General features: G+C 42.5%; 1 pseudogene; it reads left to right on the forward strand.

Annotated features, from left to right (window-relative positions):
* Nucleotides 1-4,739: 4,739 nt before the first annotated feature.
* LOC147419595 (uncharacterized) lies at nucleotides 4,740-5,472 on the forward strand (annotated as a pseudogene).
* Nucleotides 5,473-17,147: the final 11,675 nt, after the last annotated feature.

A 17,147-nucleotide genomic window follows, 5' to 3' on the forward strand; every position in this document is an offset into this window, starting at 1 on the left:
GCAGCCAAATCTAGTCGGCCTAGGGGAGGGAGAGTTCAAAAGCCTTTACATGGAGGTTCCCAAGCAGATAGCAAAGTGCTTGAGCAGGTGATTAATGCAATGTTCAATAGATCCAATTGTGATATGTATGCCAAATGCAGTTCTTGGCAGGCCAAAGAGGACTTTTAGGCTCAGCTGATTGGGTCTTTTAGAAGTGCTAAAGTTGGGTGAGTGGGTATCCTCGCTCACGATGATATCATGATATGTATGCAGAGATTGATCGTGCTCGGCAAAATCAAGTGTTTTATATACTTAAAGGCCAATGTCTAGCAAGTTTAAAATTGGAAGCCTTGACAGCTCGTGTTTGTCGATGATCGGGACGATAATGCTATTCTCAGTAAATATTTTGGGACTCGGTCGTTTAAAGAGTCGATTGTATTCCGTTATGGTCAGTTGTGGCCATGTCATCAGCAGCGTGAGCAAAGGTCCTTTCTATGAAGATTCGAGTGGAGATGGGCTCCCGGGTGGTGGGACAAATCGCCAAGCAAGAGCTAAGCTAAAAATCGCTTTGAGCTATTTTAAACAAAATAAAAAAATAAAGGTCGTCTGTCTGCAATAGAAGTGGCGCCAGATGAGAGGTTTGCATGGGAAAGTCGCCACCTGGAGGAGGAGAGGACCGTCAGTTGGGGAGGGCCAAGGATGGCAAGCCGAAGGAGGGGTGCAGGGCTGAGGGCTGGGCCAGTGAGGGGAGGTGATTGAGGGCGGCTGCATAAAGATACCACCAGTCGGTTGCAAAAAAAAAAAAAAAGGAAGGCCACTTCAGTTTGCAGGGGGAGGACCAAGACGGCCGCCATCTGCTGAGTAAAGGGGCCGTGAACAGGCCAAGGTCAAGAACTCACAAGAAGGGAGTTGTTTGGAAGCGCTACCAGATGGTGAGTTTGAAGGGGTCGTGAGCAAGAGAAAAGGGCCGCCATCAAGGGCATTGTCTACAAGGTAGAGGGAGATTGAAGGGAGCCACAAGCTGTTATACTTGGAGAGAGAGAGCCGTAAGAAGGGGCTGAGAGTCAGAGGAGGAACACCATTTGAAGGGCTGGCTATGTGTAGGGCTGGGGAAAATATATAGGGCGCCGTGTCAAGAGCTACACCATCATTTGTAAAAGCCTCTACTGAACTTCAAGTTAATCATAGCCAAATTTTTCTATGTTCTTCTCTACCCATTTGCGTCATCTACTATATTATCGGATGTGTATGTGTGTCCTCCTTGAGTTGTGTATCAGGTGATTGAAGGAAAGAGATTGTGTACGTGTGTGAGGGAGGTAATGAGGAATTTGAGTCACTCTATGAGCTTGGAATTAGCTTGGCGAGATTTTTGTATGTGAGTGTATCCTTGTGTGGATGTAATGCGTGCAAAGTGGATCCTAGCTAGAGGGAGAACTTACACATGCCATAGGATTTGTGGGTATTCATGTATGTAGAAACCATGATGACAGGTGTTGTGAATAGGACGTGTATGCAATTAGGGTTGGTCGGGATCGAGTTTGGACAATAGTCGTTGCTAGATTGGGAGTTTAGGTGTGTGTTTGCTAGGGGATAGGGGTGCTGTGAAATCACTGGGCTATAGAGAGGCATTCAGATTGTGTGCTGGTGGTTTTCTCGTTTCCCCCTTTCGATCTTGTGGTGCCCCCACTGAGGATCCACTGATTGCTTCCTAACAAGGTGTTTGTGAGTCAAGATGAAGCAGGAGTTTGGTCCGGTGTTCAAAGGAGATGAAGATGCAGACAACTGGATAGCCAATTTTGAGCTATTTATGCTGACGGTACTACGGATGCCTGGTGATGAAGCAAAGCTCCGGACTCTACCTTTGGTGCTGTGAGATAAAGCAAAAGTTTGGTTTGATGGCTTAGAAGATGTGCGCAAGCAGAATTGGGTTGGATTTTGAGAGCACTTTCTACAAAGGTATTGAAAGGTGGTGTTGGCTTAGGAAGAAGATGCAAAGCTCAAAGGCTTGCAGCAGGAAGTAAGTGCAAATTTTGATGCGTGCATCAGACCTGATTGAAGAGCAGGTTTTTGAGGATGACTTGCAAGAGCTAGGAACAGAAGCTGTGGTAGGTCAAGTGTTAGGATTTGGATCGTGCTAGCTATGGTGGATGAAAGAGAAACATGGTGCAAGTGTGTGTAAGCAAGCTTATCACTCAAGTGAATTAGGTTCCAAGATAGGATTAGTTTGGACTCATAAACACAATCTTGAGTATTGACTTAGCTTAGCACAAGCTCACCATAGACAAGCATGTAGTGCAAAATGAGTTGTTGTTTACTGATTCAAGAAATGAGCTTTAAGTAGCTCTACAGCCTTGCTCCACAGTATGTGGGATAAATCCACTCTCCTCTCCTTGACTTACACCTTAGGACAAAGCTCATACTTTACAATCCTCCCCTTGAGGTTTGGACTAAGACAAGATACTGAAGATGCATGATCCACATACGCTAACAAAATCCACACAGGATGGTGATATCCACACAGGAAAATAAAGTCCACAAAGGATGGTGATATCCACACAGGATGGTAAAATCCACACAAGAACAATCCACAAAGGATGGTGATGTCCACACAGGATGATAAGCTGGTATCTACACAGGAAAAAAAGTCCTCCCCTATAAGTAGAAAGTCTGTATCTTCAAAATGGGTCTTCACAAACGCTACCTTCGTCTTCGTCCTTTTTGTCTTCTACTATGAGCTGATCCTCTGTCAGGTCTCTTGTCTTCGTTACTTCTATTGTTGCTTTTAACTGCTTCATGGTCTGACTTTGTATCCTCCCCTCGAATGAGTACTTCTGTCCCCTTTTTTGTGGTACAATCAGGATTTATTCCATGCGTCATAATGACATGCAACAATATGCTAAAATATCCTATGAAAAGGTTGATGCAAAAATTAATGCTCTCTTCCATCTTGGTTATACTCCGAGAGCCCAAGCATGCGAAATTTCTCATACAATTTGTCACAAATTCTTCACACATGGAGAGATTTTAGTGATTTGGAGACTCTTCAATGCCAATTTCTATCCCATCACAAAAGCACATAATGTCATCCATGTAGACAAATATAATTACATACATTGCAAGAAAGTGTCGTGCTTGGCTGCAAGATTCCAATTTTAATGTCTTCTTAATAAAATGTGAAGTACCTCTTCACTCGAGGTGAAGTCACCCTTCACAGCTTTGTTTTACCTTGGTGTATTTGGCCTGGAGATGCCTTTTGAAGATTTGAAAACTTTGGGGTGTCTTGCTGCAGTTTGGTGGGAGCAAGGCCTTGAGCTTGGGAGCTTTGAACTTTTTGGAGGTGCACGGCAGGAGGCTGCGGGGAAGGGAGCTTATGCAGGCTTGGCCAGCACCATGGGAGCAGAGGCTTAAGAAAGCCTTGCCTTGGGGTTTTGAGGCCAGATGCTAGGCAGTGGGACCCGGTGCTTAGGATGGGGAGCACCCCTTTGTGGGAAGATGGGAGCCCTTGAGGCTTTGAGGCAGGACTGCCCGCTTGGAAGGTTAATGGGCTTGAAGCCTTTGAAGCAGCACCGTGGGAAGGGGGGGGCCCGTAGGGGCGGATCCGAAAGGGTTTGTTAAGGCGAGTTGAGCGCGGGGGAGCTCTGTGGCCGGACGATCGGTAGGCAGCGGCTGCGGGCGGCCAGTCGGCCAGGGGGAGCACGGGCGCCGGTCAGCTAGGGTCCGTTCGGACCCGAAATATTAATCAAGAAGCGCCTAGAATGGCTTTTGAGGTCCGCCGGTGAGCGCCTTGGTGTGTGTGTGGCCGGCCCCTTGTGGGTTTGACTTCGCCAAAGAATGGGCCGTTCCTCCACGTGGGCTTACAAGGAGGGTGGGAAAAAGTTGATGAGCATTGAATGCCCTCTTAGGCACACACACACACACACACATTGCCCCTGTGGATTTGTTCTGCAAAAAAATCCAGAGATTTGAGGGTGTGTATGAGACCAAAATCAAGCAAGCTTTAGGATAGGCAAATCAAATGCGATTTTGGCATGGGTGGACTTGACGGAAAGCTTGCGAGGAGAGCTTCGAGATGAGGTGAACAATGCAAAAGGAAAAAGAGTTTAATGAATTTAATTTTAGAGGCAAATGATGCAAAAATTGACGCAAAAAATGCAATCTAAAATATAATCCAAATGATGCTAATCCTCTCTCTAATCAAGTCTACCTAGGCATGGAGGGTAGTGGCCTCTTGGGTGTGCCAAGGACATGCCCACGAATAGCTAGATTAGTGCTTAATTAGTGAGATTTGCAACTTAATTATGAAACTGTTAATGGGCCATGACAACAATTATGCAATGCTAATCGATCTAATGGAGATGCTAATGATTAACACACACTAATGCATAATGACAATCCTAGCTAGCACACCAAAGCTCTGATACCAAATGTTAGGATTTGGATCGTGCTAGCTATGGTGGATGAAAGAGAAAGATGGTGCAAGTGTGTGAGTGTGTGTAAGCAAGCTTATCACTCAAGTGAATTAGGTTCCAAGATAGGATTAGCTTGGACTCATAAACACAATCTTGAGTATTGACTTAGCTTAGCACAAGCTCACCATAGACAAGCATGTAGTGCAAAATGAGTTGTTGTTTATTGATTCAAGAAATGAGCTTTAAGTAGCTCTACAACCTTGCTCCACAGTATGTGGGATAAATCCACTCTCCTCTCCTTGACTCACACCTTAGGACAAAGCTCACACTTTACATCAAGTTGATTTGTCTATGCAGGGGGTGGGGAAACCTTGCCTTGGTGAGCATGTAGAGGGGTACTTTGAAGTTTTGGAGTTGGTGTGTAGCCGTGGAGAGTTAGCTCCGGCAGATAACTCTATGGAAACTGATACAAGTACAGCCTATGAGAGTGGTGCTCCATGCAAAGAGGAAGGTGCCACCAACCTTGCAGGTGATGAGGTGTTTGAAGAATGGGTTAAAGCTTTAGCAGGTCATGCTCTTGAGTATGAAAATATGGTTTTGGAGCCATGTTTAGAAGATTTGGATGCAGGTATGCAAAGGGAACATGTTTACTTGGTCTATGCAGCAGGTGGAGGCAAATGGCAGGGTTTGGCTACTTTATGCTATGCTGTTGATAGCTATGTTGTTCCAGGTTGTTTTGCAAGGTGTACTATGCAGGTTTCAATGCTCATATGATAAAGGTGATGATATGGAGATGGAGAGTTCTCTAGCAGATTACATGATAGCTGCAAATGGTACTAGTGCTTCAAGTGGTCGAAAGTATTCTTATGGTTGGCAGCAAGGACTATGGATTCATGGTGAAAAAGCTCCATGCTGTGAAGAGCTGGAAGGGTGGCGTGTCTATTGGCCTACAAGTGCAAAGAAAGGCATGGATGTCCATGCTTTACAGGTGGATGGCCACTGTCAATATTTTGTTTTTGATCGAGGTGGAGCCTACACTATGATTGGGGAAGCTTTGAGCTTTCCGTTTGATCCTAGCGGATGATGTAGCAAACGCTTTTCTCTCTGTCTCTATCCTATTTCTATAGACACTATATCATTTTTCTTATGCAGTATATGTAGCTATTTATATCATTCTCTCTATACAGACTTCTTTTACCTAAATAATGCTATGGTTGAGCATGAATGTTCAACGAGGGGGTGGGCAATGATGGTGTAGCCAAATCTGGTCGGCCCAGGGAGAGTTCAAAAGCCCTTACATGGAGGTTCCCAAGCAGATAGCAAAGTTCTTGAGCAGGTGATTAATGCAATGTTCAATAGATCCAATTGTGATATGTATGCCAAATGCAGTTCTTGGCATGCCAAAGAGGACTTCCAGGCTCAGCTGATTGGGTCTTTTAGAAGTGCTAAAGTTGGGTGAGTGGGTATCCTCGCTCACGATGATATCATGATATGTATGCAGAGATTGATCGTGTTCAGCAAACTCAAGTGTTTTATATACTTAAAGGCCAATGTCTAGCAAGTTTATAATCGAAAGTCTTGACAGCTCATGTTTGTCGACGATCGGGACGATAATGATATTCTCAGTAAATATTTTGGGACTTGGTTTTGTAAAGAGTCGATTGTATTCCGTTATGGTCGGTTGTGGCCATGTCATCAGCAGTGTGAGCAAAGGTCCTTTCTATGAAGATTCGAGTGGAGATGGGCTCCCGGGTGGTGGGACAAATCGCCAAGCAAGAGCTAAGCTAAAAATCTCTTTGAGCTATTTTAAACAAAATAAAAAAATAAAGGTCGTCTGTTTGCAATAGAAGGTGGCGCCAGATGAGAGGTTTGCATGGGAAAGTCGCCACCTGGAGGAGGAGAGGACCGCCAGTTGGGGAGGGCCAAGGATGGCAAGCCGAAGGAGGGGTACAGGGCTGAGGGCTGGGCCAGTGAGGGGAGGTGATTGAGGGTGGCTGCATAAGGGATACCACTAGTTGGCTGCAAAAAAAAAAGGAGGAAGGGGTCGCTAGAGGTGGCGCCACTCACGAAGGCCGTCAGTTTGCAGGGGGAGGACCAAGACGGCCGCCATCTGCTGAGTGAAGGGGCCGTGAACATGCCAAGGTCAAGAACGGTAGATTGGAGGTTGGAGCTCGAGAGGCCTGTGCAAGTTTGGTCATGCAGGGCTGCTCACAAGAAGGGAGTTGTTTGGAAGCGCTACCAGATGGTGAGTTTGAAGGGGTCGTGAGCAAGAGAAAAGGGCCGCCATCAAGGGCATTGTCTACAAGGTAGAGGGAGATTGAAGGGAGCCACAAGCTGTTATACTTGGAGAGAGAGAGCCGTAAGAAGGGGCTGAGAGTCAGAGGAGGAACACCATTTGAAGGGCTGGCTATGTGTAGGGCTGGGGAAAATATATAGGGCGCCGTGTCAAGAGCTACACCATCATTTGTAAAAGCCTCTACTGAACTTCAAGTTAATCATAGCCAAATTTTTCTATGTTCTTCTCTACCCATTTGCGTCATCTACTATATTATCGGATGTGTATGTGTGTCCTCCTTGAGTTGTGTATCAGGTGATTGAAGGAAAGAGATTGTGTACGTGTGTGAGGGAGGTAATGAGGAATTTGAGTCACTCTATGAGCTTGGAATTAGCTTGGCGAGATTTTTGCATGTGAGTGTATCCTTGTGTGGATGTAATGCGTGCAAAGTGGGTCCTAGCTAGAAGGGCGGAGTCCAAGCCTCCATCACCAAAGGCCTAAATTAAAGATTTGTTAGGTTAGAGATTTGAGATCTTTTAGTGTGTTCCTATGATATTAAAAATTCTCTCTCTCTCTCTCTCTCTCTCTCTCTCTCTCTCTCTCTCTCTCAGGGTTCATTACGATTCGCGAGCTCTCCCTCTCAGGTTGTCCTCCCTTGGGCAAGGGGTAGCCTTGTGGGAGGGGGTCTTAATCTAGTCCTTCCCTACACAAGCCTACAGAGAATCCTTGCCTCGCTCCATCTTTGCAGCAGGTTTTTGACAGTGCACCATGGCGTAGGCATGCTGGTCGTGGCTCTAATTCCGGCAGCCTCTGTAGGCATGCAAGTTGTTGCACTACCTTCATTAGAAGGTCTCTACCTCTAGTAGGTATGCCCGTGGTAGGTCATCAGAGCCCTACGCAGAGAAATCTAACACATCACCCGTCATATAGCAAACCCAAAGGTTTTCTTTGGAGTTTTGTAATTTTGTGGTCTTACTGTCTTCCACAACCTAGCAGGGATTCTTGCATTGAGCTCTCCGTGGATTTGCTGACCTTCCCAAGCATACGCATGACTACCCCAAAGACCCCTTCCAGAACACGATCGAGTTTTGCAACTGTGGTAGCAGTCCCCATCAAACTTGAGTGAATTACTAAGCTTTAAGCAGCTCTCGATCGAGTCTTGGAAGAGAACCTCGAGCTCAAATCTCACCTCCGCAAGCTAGAAGAAAGCTTCAATTCTATGGTTGACCTCGCCACCGACAAGGTAAAGGAGGTTGAGGCAAAGGTTAGCGAAGCACATTCAACAACCATCGCCAAAGTACAGACTTGTGTAACAAAGGAGCTCTGCGAACGAAGACTTCAAGAAGAGAATGCCCTTAAGGTACACATCGGTGGACTCCCTCCGCCGTGGTGCATAGTTGAGGATATAAGTCTTGAAGAAGCAATTACGAAACTCAACGACATTCTTGAACCAATCAACATCAAGCCACAGATGATCGCTTGGATTAATGATACACACCGACTCGTGTGTGCTGAGCATTCTGTCCTTACTTTCAAGGATAAAGAGGAGCGGGTGAAGCTTCTACGTCAATCCCATCTCCTCAAAGGAACAAAGCTTTGGATTACTGAGGAGTTGACCATAAATCAACTCAAAATAAAAAAGGACGAGCTCAAGAAGATGTCTGAAGCCTGCAAGCAAGGAAAATGGGCAGTCTATCGAGGCGGTAAAACTATCATCCAGGAGTTTCGAACTTCAAAAGGGGCTCTCCCCTGAACTGCTCCCCCTTATATTTTGTTCCTCTTTATTTTTTCTCTTGATGGACCCTCAGTCCTTAACTGATATGTATCTCATGTCTTCACATATAAACATGCCATTGTAAAATTTTGTTTGGTCCCATGGGTCATATTTGACCTCCATGGACGATAATACAATCTCTCTCTCTCTCTCTCTCTCTCTCTCTCTCTCTCTCTCTCTCTCTCTCTTACACACACACACACACACACACACACCTGCATACTGGAGTTCAACCCCCTGATCACCCTCTCTTTCTCCCTCCATCAATATTTTTCTTTTGATGGGCAAATGAAGGCCCATAAGGAGCTGCAACTTCTCTCTCTCTCTCTCTCTCTCTCTCTCTCTCTCTCTCACACACACACACACACACACACACACACACACAAACTTAGGAAATTGTTAGTGGAAGCATGCCATACAAATTGTCTCTACAAAAATATGTAATACAATTCTGACAATTGATCCTTGGTGGTATCTTCACCAATAGGGATATGCTCAGTTGCATGGTCTCCAAGAAATTTCCAAGATAAACAGTCCTTCAAGAAATTGATGCCTCTATATGAAAGAAATCTTCAAGAGTTATATGTCAAAATGCAATGTCTTAGGTAGCACAAATGCAAGAGCCTCTACCTAGAGAAGTTGTTGAAATCATTATCTAGATATCCAAATTCTAATGGTAATATAATTTTGTACACGCCACCTAAGCTCATGAGTCAAACACTACATTCTTAAATAACACTTCTCATTTCCCTCAAATGAACCATCCTCTACTTTATTTTGAGCCTCAAAAACACGACCTCAATAGCCAATAGTGTAACCATCTCAATCCAGCACTGTAGTTTAACCCTCTTTTGGTGTTCACCACCTTAGCTCCTTGAGTCATAATCAAGAATGTATCAATGCATATTAGGATACTTCATCTTTGGCTTTCCATAATCTTTCCCTTGCAAGGCTCGCATGTCTACCAACTCTAACACCAACACTCTTTCATTTTATGGAGTATGTGAAAGCAAAAATAGTGAGTGCTAGTTAGATAAAGCATTTGTCATTGCAAAATGTATGAGTCCCTTTTTCTTGGAAATGGCATGTATTTGATTTTGGAAGGTTTCTAGTTTGCCAAGGAATCTCTCTCTCTCTCTCTCTCTCTCTCAACTTTGTCTATAATACATTGCTTTATATTAGTACATCTTTATATTTCCTCCCTTGCAATGCATCAATATACTTTTGTATTTGACTTTTCAAAAGCTTAGACAGTGATAAAAAATCCATCTCTCTCTCTCTCTCTCTCTCTCTCTCTCTCTCTCGTGTGTTGGTGCCCATGCAAGGGTGTAACAAATTTTTGATAAGTGCACCTCTTCTCTTTGTGCATAGCTTGTGCTCAAGGTGGTGAGAGAGTGATCATGGATGTACTGAGCATCCAATTTTTTAGTGCCTCTCATGCCCTTCCAATTTGGGTCTATTGGAAACCTATGTTCATAAAAAGAGTTTATTGTATCTTTAACCGACTAAAATTGTAGAACTTGGGTTACATTCCAAGCTTGCCTTGAAGAAAATCAATAGATTTTGCAACTTTCAATGTAAATCCCAACAGTTCTTCATATTTTAACCTACAAATTGGAAGAATTTTATTTATGTCCTTATTTATTGAATTACTTCAATTAGAAAAAAATAGTATAAGTCGATGAAGCATTTCTTATCGTAGAATTTATTCCCTTTTTTTTGAAACAATATGTACTTGCTTATGGAGGGTTGCTAACTTGTTGGAAAAACTCTCTCTCTCTCTCTCTCTCTCTCTCTCTCTCTCTCTCTCACACACACACACACACACACACACACACACATGTGGTTGTCCCATGCAAGAGTGTAATAGCTTTTTGATAGGTGCACTCTCCTCTTCGTGGATAGCTTGTGCTTGAGGTGGCAAGAGAGTGACCATGGATATACTCAACACCAAGTTTTCAGTGCCTCTCATGCCCTTCCATTTTGGTCTATTGGAGACCTGTGTTCATAAAAACAAGGGTTTAGTGTATGTTTAACGTGCTAAAATTGTAAGACCCATGCTACGTTCAAGCTTGCCTTGAAGAAATTTGATAGAATTTTGCAAGTTTTAGTGCAAATATCGACAATTCTTCAAATTTTAACCTAAAAGCCAAATTGGTTTTATTTGTATCCTTGTTTATTAAATTACTACAATGAGGAAAATAATATAAGTAGATGAAGCGTTTCTTAGCATAGAATTGACTCCCTTTTTTAAAAAACAATATGTCATTGTTTTTGGTTGGCTACCAGGTTGTTGGGGAGACTCTCTCTCTTGCTCTCTCTCATGTCGGTGCCCCACATGAGCATCTAAGAAATTTTCGACAGGTGCACGTCTCCTTTCATCACATAATATCCTTTGGGTGGTAAGAGAGTGACAATGGATGTACTAAGCTTCCAACTCTTCTACATCCATCATGCCCTTCCATTTTGGGGCTATTCAAGAGGCCCATATTTGGAAAATACCGGGGTTTAGTGTATTTGTAACTGGATAAATTTACAAAATTCGGGCTATATTGTAAGCTTGCCTTGAAGAAAACCGGCAAAATTTTGGAAGTTTTAGTGTAAATAGTACCAATTCTTTAAATTTTGACCTTAAAATCAAAAGATCTTTTATTATACCTTTATATATTTCCCATGTTTGCAAAAAACCACGGTTTACTATATTTTTAACCATCTATTTGCAAAATCTTGGCTAGATTTCAAGCTTGCCTTGAAAAAAACTGGATGCGATTTGCAACTTTTAGCAATAAATTCTCAAATTTTAGCCTAAAACCAAAAGAGTTTTAAGTGTGCCCTTCTTTACTTCGAGTACAATTTTTTTTTGCAAGCCTAGTAAACTAGTTTGATTAGGAAAAATGTTTTTGGCAAGCCCTATTTGAGACCTCACGTGCCACATGCTTATGTTATCCCACATGAGGCACATGTGGTGCTAGCCCGATTACGAGACCATTTGACTTTGCCTTTTTGGGTGAAGTTGTAGCATGTACTAGTGTGGATGTCCTCAATATTAGTAGAATATCTCACAAGGTTTTTGCTTAGCATGGTCCGACGTGTGGAATCATGGAGAACTTAGCATGTGATATTCTTAGGTCTTCTTCTCCTTTTGCTTTGTTCATATGGGCACAATGTTCCTCAATGTGATGGGATGGCCTTGTGGTGGTGGCATCAATACATATACATGGTTATGGGTTATGCTTCCTTGTAAATGGCCTTTCAAACTGGGATCGCCGGTTGCGCTTTCTTCTCATGGCAATGACAATTTCTTGGCATGAGGCTTATGTACTGGTGGTGGTTTCAATCTATTAACCCTTTTGAGTATTGCTATAAATATTTAAAATGATAAATTAATAAAATAGAGTCACCCTTCAAATTTAAGGGCTCTCTAGTGTGGATTTGTGCAGAAAGAAAAGGGGTTTTCTTAATGGCATTCAAAAGAAATTAGAACCATTCTTCAAATCCCCTTCAAGAGTAAAAATAGAGTCCAAGTTTTTTTTAAGTTCATAGAAATGAAACATTTTGTAAGTTTTCTTTGAAGTAAACCTAAGAGTAACATGTGGAGGTCCTCTCCTACTTCAAAAATTTTACGCTCCATTTTAGGACTGTTCAAAATTAGTGTTCGCAAAAAATCAAAGTTTATTGTGTTTTTAACCAGCTTAATTGTAAAATCCCAAATAGATTCCAAGCTTACCTTGAAGAAAACTAAGAAAATTCTGCAAGTTTTAGTATAAATATGATGAATTCTTCAAATTTTGATTTAAAAATCAAAAGAGTTTTTAGTGTGTCCCTTATTTGCTTTAAAATAATTTTGATCAAGAAAAAAGATTTTGTGCCCTCTTCAAGACCCTCTCCCTCCCTCCCTCCCTCTCTCTCTCTCTCTCACACACACACACACACACACACACAAAAACACACACAGACACAAACACAAACACAAACACATACCCTTTTATTTTGGGACTATTCGAAACTAGTGTTTGATAAAAAGTGAGGTTTAATATATTCTTATTGGTCTAAAATTTCAAAATCCTAGCTAGATTTCAAGTTTGCCTTGAAGTAAACCATTAAAATTTTGCTAGTGTGGATATGAACAATTCCTTATATTTGAATTTATTTTTGCCATTGGCTTTGGAAAAGCAAAGTTCAGCCACCCTTGATTTGCTTTCCCACGGAAAGTAAAGTCTGCCTTAAAGGAAACAATAAATTAAAGTCAACCCCTTCTTTAAAAAAACGTGTCACTTTGAAAGGTTAGAGTTGAAAAGGTTCACATATTCCAAAGTTCACAAAAATGAAACATTTTGTAAGTTTTCTTTGAAGTGAACCTGACAGTGACATGTGGACTCTCGAGGGCCTCTCCTTCCTCAATTTTTATTTTTTTTTGCAAAACTCACAATTGTGAGTGGATAGTATTAAGAACGTCAGAAATATACACCAACCTTAAGCTCAAATTGAGCCTTGAGGGTCAAAAGATTAAAAGTTTTCTGCTTGACAGAGAGACCACAACTACTCCAAGGCTTTACTTATTACAAGTTGTCATCATAACATGTATGGTTCTAGCCCAGTCCTCTGAGGCTTGTTTGCCTCCGATCATGTGGATAGTCACTCTGCTCTATTGTATGATTTCACAAAAGCTTGCCACAGCCAGACCTCCCTCAAACACGCGGCGGTTCCTTGCTTGCCAAATATGGTGAAAGAAGTAATATCTAATTATTTGAGTGTAAACAAGAAGAGTAGGACTTCCCATCCTGTTACTACCAAGAGGAGATCAGTCTTGAAGAAACTTAATTTGCCATGTCCTTTGAATCCACTTGCATATTTTCCAAGCCTTGCCATTGATAGCCTGGCATCCCATGAAAAGGTGGGCTAGGTCTTCACTAGCTATTCTGCACCCCGAGCAGCGATCAGACCCGATTCCTCTTTCTTGTATCTTTACGCCCGTCGGAGCACCCCACATCAGTTTCCACAAAAATACCTTCATATACTAAGGCCACCTTGGCTTCCAGATGTTCTCCATGACTCCCTCCCACCGTTTTTCCGTCCAGCGCCTCTTCCATGATTTGTTGAGGGGGCTACACCAGCTAGGCTTGTGCATTAATACATGGTAAATGCCTTTAGAATGTGGTTTCCAAAAGAGGCTACTCCCGGGCCATCTCCAAGCGTCCCATTCAAAATTGGATTCACAAATTGGCATCACCACCTTATCAATCTCTTTTAATGCCCTGTATACTAGTAAGATCTCAAAGCCATTCATTTGAAATTGGATTGCTATAGAGTCAGCAATTTTCCAACACTTATTGTTACCATCCCAGAATTGCTCTAGTCGAACGAGCCCCTTATTATTCACATTCCTGGCCATTTCTATCCGATAGGGGCTTTGCAGTGGCCCCAATACTTTAAAGAGCCAAGGGGACCAGTGCAAAATGGAGTTCTTAAAGTATCTGGATTCTTCCCTCCATTCCAAAACCTTAGCTGCTCTTTTGTACTTCCTCATCAGTTACCTGGGAGTCCACCAGATCTAAGATAAGATCACTTTGGGGCGAGAAGTTTGTGGTGCATCACAACCCCCTTCCATTTCCCCCTTTCGATCTCAGACTACATCAAGCATTTCCTTGGTCATGATAGCCCAAGCTTGGTCCTGTTTAGCAATGAGACCATAAATTTGGCACACATGGCCTCAACATGGGATACAGGGTTAAGAATGCCGAGCCCTCCATTATACATAGTATAGATAGATTTGTGAGTTTAAGGTGCCAAAAATTGCGGCCCCTCTTTTACAACCACTTCACTTTTGTAAATGAGTGAAGCTCATTAGTTCTTGTATGACCCATAAGGGGAGTTCCCACTACAATTATTTACAGAGCCATAGTGGCTTATTGGAATGTAAATCTAAAATACCGTGCGAGTATAAAATGGCCAAGAATAATTGCCGATGCCTCTTTGTCAACTCCCCGCATCCCACTATACAAAATCATCATCATTAACTCAGTTAGAAAAATAAATAGACAGCACATAACTAACCATTACGTCAGCTATCCCAATTGCAGCTAACCACTACATTAGGAGGGTACCCAGTCTCGTAACAATAGTCGACGAAAGAGGGGAAGAGGACAATCCACAAATTACAGGTGTGTGGGAGCATTCGGTGCTACAATGTCCTATGCGCTGGAGGAGCCCAATCATGCCACAAAAGACAGTGAATGGAGCCTTATAATTAACTTCCTCTAAAAAATGTGCATTTTTGCACACTTCATGCTTTTATGCGTGTCTTTGATCGTTTATTAAAGCTTCATATTGATTATGCCTTTACAATGAAGCCTATGGAGCGGTCACTTGACGCTGATAAGGCACTTTTTGTTTGTACATAGTAGTGGGTATATGCATGGAAATGTGTATATAAAGAGGTGTTTACATGCATTTGGAAGGTTTTATAATGTGATATTGGGTTTCAAGTATGATGAACGATGTATATATGTCAAATAGTCATGCTGCTTGCCGATGATTGGGCACACACACGTGTCTGGACAAGGTATCAAAGCCTTGGATGTGGTCCCAAGTGGCTTCTTTTGGTTCTATGGAATGTGTTTAAGCTTTGTAGAATGTAAATAATGCAAGCGGGAGGTGTGGTCACCCTTGACCCGCCCGAGAAGATTGACACATGCAATAATTGTCTATTTACGGTGCTTGATCTGCGGTGATGCATGCGGCGCCCTAGAAGTGGTCAAAAATGGTATGTGAGCATGTGTCATGATTTTTGGGTATCAAGGACCAATACTACAAAATTTGGTTGATTTTGAAGTCCATTTGGTATTTTTCCAGTGAAAAATGTCCGTCCGGGGTCAAAATTGGCCAAAATTGGACCCAAAAAAGTCAAAAAAGGGTAAAAAATGGTGTGAAAAGGATTTAAAAAGACACATCACTCACGGTGCCATGATTTTTGAGGCTGAGGGAGTACTTTTGAAGCCAAGCATCAGAACTTTCACCTTTCTGTGTGTGGGAGGAAGCAGGTGGTCTAATGAAGTCCCGTCGCCTTCGCGTCCTATTTTCGAGTGTGTGGAGGAGTGAATGAGAGCTTTTTCTCTTCAATTTTGAACTTGGAAGAGTATATGTAAGTTCTGAGGTTTCCATGGATGTGTGTGTGCAAGGAATTGAGGGAAGAAGGGGCAGCTTTCTGCAAGACTATGTGACCCTGTACCGGTGTCGTTAGGGTTGGGGCTACTCGAAAGGGTCCAACAGAGTGGATTTTGGTGAAGGCTTTGCAATGTTTGAGAGAGGATTTTTGTGGCTGGATTTTTTAATATTTTGATGGTTTTCTTGTATATTTTAGTCACCATCAAGCGTGATTTCAAGTGTTGATCAACTCACCTCACCTTGTAGTGTTCGTGGGCAGGCAACGGCTTGTAGGTTGAGGTGTTTGGGGCTTGAATTGAGCTTGTGTATAGTATTTTCATTTATATTTTGAGTGGTGGCAAGTGAGGTGAGAAAATCAAGGGAATAACTTGTGTTGTGTTAAGGTTTCTAGGTGTGTGAGTGTGCGCACGACATCTTTTGCTCCATCAACGCTATCTCAAAAGTGGAAGGGCTCTTAAATTCATTAGGTTGTCATGGGACCAACACCTCCATTGTTGCACAGAAACAATGAAAGAACTCAAGAAGTGGGCCAACAAGTGTCCATGAGTGGACTAAAGGAAAGGCACTTTTTGAAGAGGGTTCGGCCCAAGGAAAGTAGTGCGCATGCCGGAACATCAACATCTGAACGTGGATGTGAGTGTGGAAGGACCTTTGTAAGTATACAACAGACAATGATAGCAATGCAAGTGTTGTGCTTAGTTGACAACATGTTTGGGAGGTATTCAACAAGATGATGAAGATACTACGGCTTGTAAGCACAACCAATGAGCAACGACAAGAGTTTCAAAATTTGGTGGTGGAGTTCACAAAGGTGGCCATCACTACATGTGGTGAAACAAACATTACACACTATATGGTGAGTGCTTGCTATTCCACCTTGGTCTGTTCTATGCTTTAGTTTTGATCATCGATGTGTTGTGGCTTTATGGGAAGTACATCCTCTATGCACATGGTGCATACTTTATGAACATGTATGGTTCATTGGATATTTGGAGCACGCAAGGTATGGATTAGTCACACTATCATGCCAAGGGTGTCTACTTCAACAATACAAGACATGGAGGGGTTTGGTGTGCTCATGCTATCTTCAAGAAATGTTCAACTGGTTTTACCGTACCACCTTAGGATGCAAAGTGTCAATTGAACGTGCAAGGTCATTGCACTTGGCAAAAGAAGCCCATCAACTGGCCCATGCTCGTTCCTTAGAGCATTGGAGATCCTCACACGGTCAAACATGACATGTAGTGTGGCGAGCATCAAGGACTAGGGTGGAAAAATTCTGGGTCAAGAGGTAATAGATGTACTTGGAATCTCATGATAATGGGAAATCCATTGCACTTGGATACACAAGTTATCCCCGTAATCTGAGCATTACAACATATTTTTTTGTGTCACAAACCTCTTGTGTTTTGGATCGCGTGTTTTCATATTTGATTATTACACAATTTTTCAACTAAACTTTTAGCTCTGTGTGTTTGAATAGTTCTCTACTTTCATGTGCATTTGTACTTCAAAAGATTATTTTCTCGTGCTTTTAGCGGCTCTT

This window comes from Adiantum capillus-veneris, chromosome 29 (assembly GCF_014529385.1).
Source record: "Adiantum capillus-veneris isolate H3 chromosome 29, ASM1452938v2, whole genome shotgun sequence".
Classification (NCBI taxonomy): Eukaryota; Viridiplantae; Streptophyta; class Polypodiopsida; order Polypodiales; family Pteridaceae; genus Adiantum; species Adiantum capillus-veneris.